Here is a 10,696-nt window from a genome sequence, read left to right on the forward strand (position 1 = left end):
CCTTTTTTTGTTTTTGCAGTGTGTTTTGGGTCATTATCTTGCTGAACGATGAAGGGTCTTCCAATCAGTTTGGTTGCATCTTTCTTTAAATTGGCAGACAAAAGGTTTCTGTACACTTCTGAGTTCATTTTGCTGTTTCCATCATGTGTTACATCATCAATGAAGATTAATGAGCCCATCCGAGAAGAAGCCATGCAAGCCCAAGCCATGACATTGCCTCCACCGTGTTTCACAGATGAGCTTGTATGTTTGGGATCGTAAGCAGATCCTTTCTTTCGCCAAACTTTAGCGTTTCCATCACTTTGGTAAAGGTTCATCTTGACAACAACACAGTAACACATGATGGCAACAGCAACATGAACTCAGAAGTCTACAGAAACATTTTGTCTGCCAATTTAAAGAAAGGTGCAACCAAACTGATGGGAAGATCCTTCATCATGCAGCAAGAAAATTATCCAAACAAACTGCAAAAACAACAAAGGAGTTCATCAGCAGGGCCGCCTTACCTGGGCTGAAGCCCCAGGGCCTATGAAGATTAGGGGCCTCTTTTTTTTTTTTTTTTTTTACTGTCTCAATATAGGCCCCTGATCTAAGAAGGCCCCGAATATTGTCATTTAAAACAATAAATTATTGACTGGCTCATGATAGGCCCCTAATCTGGGGCGGGCGTACGGAGAACAGGGGCCTATCATGAACCAGTAAAGAAAAAGGGAAAAAAAATCACATTATTTTTTGGCCTATGAAGATCAAGGGGCCTATCATTTACCAGTACATTTTTGTTATTTTTGTTTAAATAACATTGTTCGGGGCAACGCAGATCAAGGGCCTATATTGAGTTGAGCCATTAAAAGCAAAACGAAGAATTCAAAGAGAGAAGTAGCTTTGGGATAAGGGATTATTTAAAAAAAAATTGGAATGCTGAATGACTGGATTTTTTAAACCTTTATATTTTTGATTCTGCTTTTTGGTATTTCTGTGTCTCCAAATTATTCCAGAAAATAGCTCACATAGGACACAGTTGATTTAGCCTTACTTTTCTTCTCAAAGTGCACCAGATTGATGCATTTTACTTTAAAAAGGTTCAAATTTTCCTTCTTGGGGGGCATGCTCCCAGACCCCCCTAAAAGGTCCTGGGACCCCACCGCTGTCTCCTCAATAACTTGTGTGTTTGGTTATTAAAAGTCATTAGACCAGGAGGGGATTATTTACATGTTACCTTAAGTGATTTTGTATTTCATCAATAGAGATATTGTGGTGTAGACAAACATGGCTTTAACGCATCTGTATTGTAAGACCGCCTCCCGGGGGGGCCTACAAAACCTCTCAGCCCCAGGGCCTAGTGGCAGGTAAAGGCAGCCCTGTTCATCAGGGGCAAAAAATGGAAGGTTTTAGACTGGCCAAGTCAATCTACAGACTTAAACCCTTTAGAGCATGCATTTTACCTGTTGAAGAGGAGAGTGAAGAGAGTAACCCCCCAAAACAAACATCAACTGAATGAGGCTGCGGTGAAAGCCTGGAAAAGCATCACAAAAGAAGAATGCAAAAGAATTGTGATGTCAATGGGTCACAGGCTTGATGCAGTTATTGCAAGGGAAGGATTGCAGCAAAATATTATGTCTTATTCACTTAAATTTATTTTAATTCTGTCTGTTCCAATACTTTTGCTCACCTAAAAATGTGGTGTTCCTTTATAAATAATGCTTTCTTCACAGTTCTGTATCCGATCCAGATGTAAATACCTGGAAATGAAAGCTCAAATGGTGTATCTATTGTCTCATATTCATATGTTGGTGTCAAACCCACATGTTTCTAGTCTAGAGCAAAAATTAAGGAATTGGCCTCACTGTTCCAATACTATTGGGGACTGTACATGATTGAAAATGGATCTGTGACCTTCCAAGCACATTGCATTAGCACATTTGGCCAACAGATGGCAGTATTATATCATGGACTGCAATCCCTCATTCAAATTCTGACCTCTTTCCTACAAAGCACCTACAAGGGGCTTTACATGTAGCCCAGGACTGTCCTTGGAAGATTCATGTGAAGAACCATCTCATTCTTCACTCACTAGAATAACAATTGAACATCATAGGCACCATTGTCGAATTAGATCATAATCCAAAGATAAAAAAATAAAATAAGTAAAAATACATTTAATGGAAGAAATGAACTGGCAAAGTTTCAAGTTTTTGTTTGTGCCCGATGTACCAAAATGTTTCTATTTATTACACCTTTTACCCTATTCATTACACCTGCAGAGTCTGTAAAAGGACCCATTCCCTTCTTCCACTGCGGCTGTTGAGTCAGCAATGGATCAGAATGAGGTGCAAATCAACACTGACATAAGAGGAAATAATCGACCAACATATGAACCAGAGCATCCCTTACCTCTGTGAGTATTATATGAAACTAAATAATCAAACCAAGATCCGACCAGAACTTTGAATCGTCAAATGAAGGGCGTGAGATGCCGAGCTTAGAATATCTGATCCCATGACCTAGACTACATTGACTCAGGAAATGGGTCTGTGTACACAGAGTTGACCCACATTATAAAAAAATGACAGTGTGGAATATATAAAATATGTATTGATTATAAACCAATATGAATTAACCAAACAGACCTGAGCCACCATGGAGACCTAGAAGAGGGCCCACTACGGAAACACCCAAGAGACAAAAGTTAAGCACACCATTCACAGAGGTAAGAGAGAGAAAAAATACACACACACACACACACACACACACACACACACACACACACACACACACACACACAGAAACAGCACAACGTGGACACTAGTGGGAGGGACAGAAGGAGGGGCTGTGTGAATGTCAATGAACATTTTACCGCAACATCAGTTAAGATGCAAATGCTCAGGTTTGATACCCTTCTGTTAAAGTCTTATAAAATGTTTGTATGTGAATAAAGTGTTTTTTTGCCGAATACAGGGCCTAACAAAAAAAAAGATTTGTGCCGCCATCTAGTGGTGAAAAGTCTATTGCCACGTTCCCTTGTTAACCCCTCCAGTTTGGAGAATTTACAGAAGCTATGGTGGCTTTCAAGGACAAGAGGCTAGTTACTAAAGATGGCAACATCCACCACAGCCTCAAGTCTTTCCACAATACCAAGTGATGAGGTGAAGATGTATTTAGTTACATTTTCCATAGAACTTATTCTTCATCTTCCAAAAAGTGCATTTCCGGCGGACACCAACTGCACTGCCCGGCCCCCAAAAAATTCACACTCTCAAATATCTTGTTGGACCATTTTTAGCTTTGATTAAGGCACATATTCGCCCTAACACATTTTGATAAGCTTTATTTGGCACATAAGGTTGCTTAGAACCTAGACCTGACCAACTGAAGCAACCCCAGATCATACCGTACACTACCACGCAGGCTTGTACAGTAGACACTAGGCATGATGAGAGCGTCACTTCATCCACCTCTCTTTACCCTGATGCACCCATCACTCTGGAACAGGGTCAATCTTTTTCCATTGCTCCAGAGTCCAATCGTTATGCTCCATGGCACATTGAAGCATTTTATCCTGATAAACCACACTGATAAGAGGTTTTCATAAGGCTACACATCTGCATATTCCATATTTCCTATGTTCTCTTTACATTGTGTGTGTGTAAATGCTCTTACTTCCACTATTAAACATAGCCGGGAGTTCTACTGTCGATATTTTATATTTTAATTTCACCAAATTATTGTATTTGGCGACCCCCTGTCAAAGGTTATGGATCCAAACCTGCAAGTTTTCTATATTTTCTATCAAGCTCAAAGCTCAAAGTGACTAAATTCATAACTGATATGCTCCTGCGAGTGCTTTCACTTTTGGCTAACGTTTTATGTTTGTGCTCTTATTGCTGAATTACCTTTAGCATACATTTCATTCATTAGAAATTAAACTTGAAGTTAAATTGGTGTCTAGGGGGTAAATGCTCTTCAGTGGGGGTGAGGGGGTGACTGCCCCCCCCCCCCCCTTGCCCCCCTGTAGATCCGCCCCTGTGGCTCACTGATTGAAAAAATTATGTGAATTATTTGCTTTGGCCTTTGGATTTGCCAGATCCCAACACAGTTGAACCTTTGGGACATTGTGGACCGACATATTAGAGAGCACTATAAACTTCCATTATTAAAACATCAAATGATGGATGATCTTAATATTTGGTAGTTTGTATGCATCAAGTAGACTTTAAGAGACTTTTAGAATGAATGCCAATGAAGCTGTTCAGGCGGCACATGGTGGCCCGACACTTTACTAAGACAGTTTATGTTGTGTGTTCCTTTACTTCACCTGACTGTATATCTGACTATGAAGGGTGCTGCTTCGTCTCATTAAGCCTGCAACGATAATATTTTTTTAAGATAATTTTTTTTATGGTAATTTTATGATAACTTGTCAAGATGATTTTAAGCGGTGTAGACACATGTTAATGATGAACTTGTGGCAACTCGACATAGTGAAAGTCATTCAACACCCACAACATTGTTTATATTTATTTAAGAATGTTCTAATTTGTGGTTACAACCCTTTAGTGACATATGTCGTGTAATCAAAAAGACAGCAGTGCTTCTGTGACAAGACAAGACGAAATGTACTCATTAAGTGGTCTGTCATTTGTGTCCATGTTCCCCTCTTTCCATTTATATCCTTACAAAGGACCCCATTCAACACACACAGGAAGACGTGGCCATGACAATACACTGTGATGACTTGGATCAGTTACATAGCAAGCTTTTTCAACGGCTATAACAGACCCACAATATAATTTGATGTGATGGCTAGATGCTTTGCTAAACACTCATTTGTCTTTCTACTAAAAAGGAGACTACTGTCTCAACATCATCTCTACCCAAAGTCCACTTTGAGCTTGTTCAGTGATTTCAACCATGTCAGAGTTTGCATCAGTTAACTGTCTCAGTTGATATTGATTACATTATTACAAGTGGTCGTAGATGGGTGCAGATGGTAGCATTTTTTATCCAAATAGCTTCTCAGTTTTCCCTCTCATTCAAACACACAAAATAGTAAGCTACCATGCAAGGCCAAAAGGAGTAATTTTTATGTTTAATGTCTTTTCCAAGGATGCTTTGACTTGTGAGCAGCCTAGGATTGAACTGTGAGAGTCCAAACTATGCCTTGTGGGCCACAGTCGCCCTGATACCCTCTGATCTCCGACATGGAAGTCATACATGATTGTTATCTGGCTGTCCATTGCAGAGTCCTGGTCGATGAACTTTGACCCCCTCTAGGTCAATGCGGTGACATGAGCAGCTTCCATTCACTGATGATCTACATGCATTTGAGTGCTCAAAAAGTTGCAAAGTGAGTTTCATCAGCTTTACGTTCACACATTAATCTGATTAGGGGCCAGGTCTTCAAACAGGGTGTAACCAATCCAGTCTAAAATGGTCCTGTTCATTCTCATCCAGCTGACTTGATCCTTTGATTTTTTTTAATCATAGATGAAGTTATCTTGAATCACTGAGTGCTTTTATTTTGAAAACTCACTTCCACAGCAGTTGCCCAGTATAGGAGGTAATTTAAGGCCGAGGAACCACCTTAAACTTATGTTCTAATCAAGATACTAAAGTGTATGAAAAATATTCACCAAATTAATCTGATTTTCTTTAAATTATTTGTAAATTACCAAGTTTTCTGGTTTAGTTTAGTTGTATATCAATTATATTTATTTAGTTTACTCTCATTTTATTTCACTTAAGATTTTATTGTATAGTGTAATTTTTTTGTCATGCACATATTTTTTAACCTGAGGAATTGAAAAATTTGAGGCCTTTGTCAAACCAACATTTCATTCAGGCTAACTCAAGATACAAAGCCTAAGGCCCATTTGCTAGCTCGACGCTAAGTTCAATTAAAAAATTCCAAGTGATAATAGCAGTTAGCCTTTCATAGTTTTCACTTTACATACAACACTTTATAACCCTACAAAGGGGGTTTTATACGTCATTAATACTATGAATAATGTATAGTTTAAGCAAAAGAAAGGCCTAGCTACGTCAGCAGCTAGGCCTTTCAAGGCCCAAGATAAACTTCACAAAGTCACAAAGAAAGCAAAAAACCTCAAATTTGAGCCTTTTATTCATATAATACAAACATTGTACCAAATGGATCTCGTGGAAACTGCAGACGTTATTCAAGTGCTTAGCGTCATCATCACGCTATCTACTTTTACTCCTGTGAAGAATTGCTCAATGAATAGGCGCTTCAGACAGCTATCTAGCAAACGAAATGCATCTTGCATGGTGGATCTGCGATGCTTGATCAAGAAAATGGCAACATTGATCTTTGAGGTGGCTCTCAGCCTCATGAAGGTCCCATGCTCTGCTGGCCTGTGAGCCCGGCTTGTTCTCGCTGTAATCGTCTGTGAAAAAACAAGTTAGAGATGCTCTGCGACAGAGCCGTATCACGCCGGCAAAACAGTAAAAATTACCCGACCGGAAGAAATTAGCTATGTTTCCAGTGCTGGATATATCTTTTGTACGTCTTTGATTTTAATTTTGTTTTTCTCACTGGGCTTAGTATGACTGATGCATCATTTTTGTTCTGAAATGCTAGATATAGTTAGCTTACAAATGGGGCGATCACATGAGGTGTATTCACTTCTATTGCTGATTGGAGTATAGACAGCTTGGAACACATTCACTAATCACCGTCAGTCTTTATAAACTCAGTAGAATGATATGGTGCTCATTGGTGCAGGCCCAGGCTTGGTCTGGCTAACTGCTGTGAAACTCTGTAACCCACAGCTTCTGCAAACCAACCTCTTATACGCTATGCCGCTGTATCAAATATCCACTCATAATCTTGATTTATTAAGGTCTTTGGTGTCCAAAACAGACCATGGCCCCCTGCAACTCCAAATGGATGTTGTTGAGAATTGTATGGAAAAAATTCCCTCCATTTGCAATTGGATTAGTGTTTGAGCTAACATTTGTGTTTCACTTGTTTAGTGAGACCTCCATGCTTTCCGATGGAATAGGCGAAAAAACAGCAGCCAATTAAGCGGCGTAGTTCTGTCTGACGATGGAACATCCTGTCAAACACATCAGCGTGAATGGATTCAAGCAAGCCAAAAGGTTGAGGCCAATGTTTTACAGTGTGCCAAACGGTTTTAACATTTGATTGAGAATGTATTTTGGTAAGATGCTTCACTAAAGTGGATCTTTATTTCAGTGTTGTGCTAAATAAATGCATTCAATCAAGTTGACCACACAGCTGATCCGGCTCCATCCAGTATTCCAGCAGAAGAAAACCAGACACACTCCACAAATGATGGGAAGAAGTTTAGAGTTAACGGGCTGAGCAGCTCATGTTTGCCCCGGGGCCTACTAGCAGGTTAATCCGGCCATGATGCTAACCTTTGTTGCTGGACTGGCCTTTCACAATTGTTCAAAGGCTGTTACATTTGATGAGTTAATGTGTGCACCCCTCAGGGTCAGAAGAATTTGGGGACCTAAAAGCGTCTTGTGTGGATAGAAATGTACAGCAGCATCCATATGCTTTCTGTTTTAAAGAACATGAACAGAATTGCATCCCAAAAGGGATTTCGTAGAGAAACAGAGGTATTTCATTCTCAAGAATTTTTGTTTTTGAAAAGTTTTCAAATGAGGTGAAGGTTTTGTTGTTGTGAGCAAACAGGGCCGGGGACTTTTACAGTTTGTTGAACTGGTCCTTCCATGGCTTGGTCACCAAGATCGATTAAGTGAAACCAATTGACACACTGCGTGCTAAATGGGGGCTGCTACATTCATGTGGCAAACACAGACTCTTTTCTTTTTTGGCATTTGTGAATACGCGCCTGATCCAACTGATTAATACCAAAACATGCAACCAGCCTATCACATGATATGGAGGCTGCAAGACAGTGCATGTCCAGGGAGGACATTTTGGACAGAACAGACTTTTTCTTAATATATATTTCGGTTCGTTATAATTGACACTTTTATTATACTGTCTGAAAAGTTATTTCCCTACATACCACCAATAGTCAGGCCTGTTATCCCTGAAAAGAGGCCCACTTGTGACCCATTGTCAACGGTCAGTCACAAATGGCTGTGGGTTGTGACGTCTGTAAATCAGTCATGTTTTAGTGGCCCAAAGATGTCAAATTCTCCAAATTTGCACAAATGAAGCGAACTGATTACTGCTTGTTTTATTCCATAAATTGTTTCACAACCTCTCAGATCTATGTTGAAACCTCTTCAGGGATCTTCATCCTCATATCGAGATACTATTAATCTTCATCAAAAAAAGGTGGTAATCTTGAGTCATGGGTTGATTGAGCATGACCCTTTAAGCTATAGTGTGTAACTTTTTCGTAAATGAATGTCAGTTACATTCAAGCCATCCCCAAATGAGTTAAAGCAAAGTTGATTAAGCCGATCATCTCCACAAAACTCTCTGTATGTCTCAGTATGGCAGTACATTTTTCTTTTTAACGTTCATTATAAAACAGTGGTATAGAGTGTTATACACACATTTACATTTAACAAATAACACATTATGATAATATGATATAGTGCATAAAAAACTAAGATTTATTTGCCACTTTACTTTAAAGACAACAGCCCTTAAACATCAGTCAAAGCTGTGGCAGTTCATTTCAAGGGGATAATTGTAATAACACCTTGTCAACTGTGAGTCAAAATCATTATAAGACTTGAGGTGGTGGCAGCCCTGAGTATCTGATCTTCTTCTCATGCCTGTGTGCGGCCCCAACAAGAAGGGCCTAGGGCCCACACACTTACACAGCTCTCTGGCCCACCTTAAATAACATTATTATCTTGACTTCTCCTTTATATTTTTATCCTTTACAGTGTCCATACATTCACAATTTGATTTGCATTTCCAAGCCCAATATAGCTTCACAATATCCCATGTTCCATATCCGCTTTCTTACAATTTACTTCATGCTCCAGATTGCTTTTTTCTTTCTCTTTTCCTTTTTTTGTTCTTTAAAATATACACTTAAACTTCTGTGTATAGGTTTCTATGTCATATTACACTTCACACAAAGATTATGGTATTTCCCCTCTCTTATATAACTCCACCAATCAGAAGGTGTAGTGCTAGTGCAGCCTGTTTATATCCCAGGAGGCAAAACCCGGAGGAACAAACGTGTGTTGCACTCCTCCTCTTGAAGATTTGTGCTGTGAGCGCGCAGGACACAACTGAAGGCTTTTCACAACCTTTTCGTTTTTATTCAGCTTTTTGCCCTTTTTTTTGTTTGGATTTTGACAGTTGGATTGCCCGTAAGTGAACCAAAGTTTGAAAGTGTTATTATTAGACTGTGCTGTTTGCTTTTGTACACTGTAAGAAATTTCCCTGTAAAAAAACATTAATCAACTGGCAGCAGGGTTGCCATTTTCTTACTGTTAAATTAACATTATATGACTGTCAATAAAATTGACATGATTATGCTGTTAATGAAGAAAACTGTATGAACCTGTTTTTTTCAGTAAAAACAGTAATCAACTGGCAGCAGGGTTGCCATTTTCTTACTGTTAAATTAACATTATTTGACTGTCACTAAAATTGACAGGATTATACTGTTAATGAAAAAAGGGATGAACCTGGACTAAATGTTTGCTATGTTGTTTGCACCGTGAGCGAAGGGGATGTTATATTTCATTGGGCAGATCTGTTTCATTCCATATGTAAATGTACTATGTCCCCTATTTGTTCAAATGCTAAACACAGAGAGCAGCTTCTGTTTGTTACTTCAAGACACTTTTTACAATATATTAAGTTCAATGGAATGATTCATTTCTACTGTAAATTGTCTCCTGAGTTGAACTAGGGATCTTGTTTAAGATTTCCACAAACCGTTTGTTATAACCAAAAATAACAGTTAGTTCACACAGAAATGTTTTATTTAAACAAAATGCATAGTGAGGTAATGGAATGAAACATCCCCATTTACTGAGGGTGCAAATAGCAACATAACAAACGTTTAGTCCAGTGCAAGTCATTGTGGGAAAGGGGGCGTCTTTACAATACACTTTGTTTTGCTTACTTGATTTATCTAAGGCAATCCGTTTCCTTAATTCTACTGAGTAAACACAACTCTTCAGTTAAGTAAGACTAACTTGGTTTAATTACGTTAACTGCAATTTCCATTTCCAAGTAGATATAACTCAACTTTAAGTAAACTTAACCAGAGGATATACAGTAAACAACACTTATTAGTTAAGATGTGGATGGATGAGGATTGATGAAGAAAACTGTATAAGCTTCACATGTGCAGGCAGCTCATGTCAAGTTGTCCCTTCCAAGTTTGATGGTAAATTAACAGGAAAGTTCAGTATTTTTGAAAAACATTACCGTTCCGTAAAATAACAGCAAAGGACTGTAATTTAACAGACTGCCTTTTATTTTAACAGTTACATGCTGTTTTATAAATAACAGGTAAATGCTGTTGAAATCCTGCTGTAAATTTACAGCAATTGTTTACAGTGTACAGCACAGCCGCCTCCACTTCTGCACATTACACTGGATGGACACAAATATGGAAACACCTGTCAAATGCAACCCGACGCAATAACTCTGCAATAAACAGCTACAGGCTATTGATCAGTGTTTGTTGACACCGTGCGCTCTTTCTTTTTAAGTAAAAAAGAAAAAAAAGATTGGAGTCAAGAAGAAAAAAAATCT

Source organism: Ammodytes marinus (assembly GCF_949987685.1).
Source record: "Ammodytes marinus genome assembly, chromosome: 7".
Taxonomy (NCBI): Eukaryota; Metazoa; Chordata; class Actinopteri; order Uranoscopiformes; family Ammodytidae; genus Ammodytes; species Ammodytes marinus.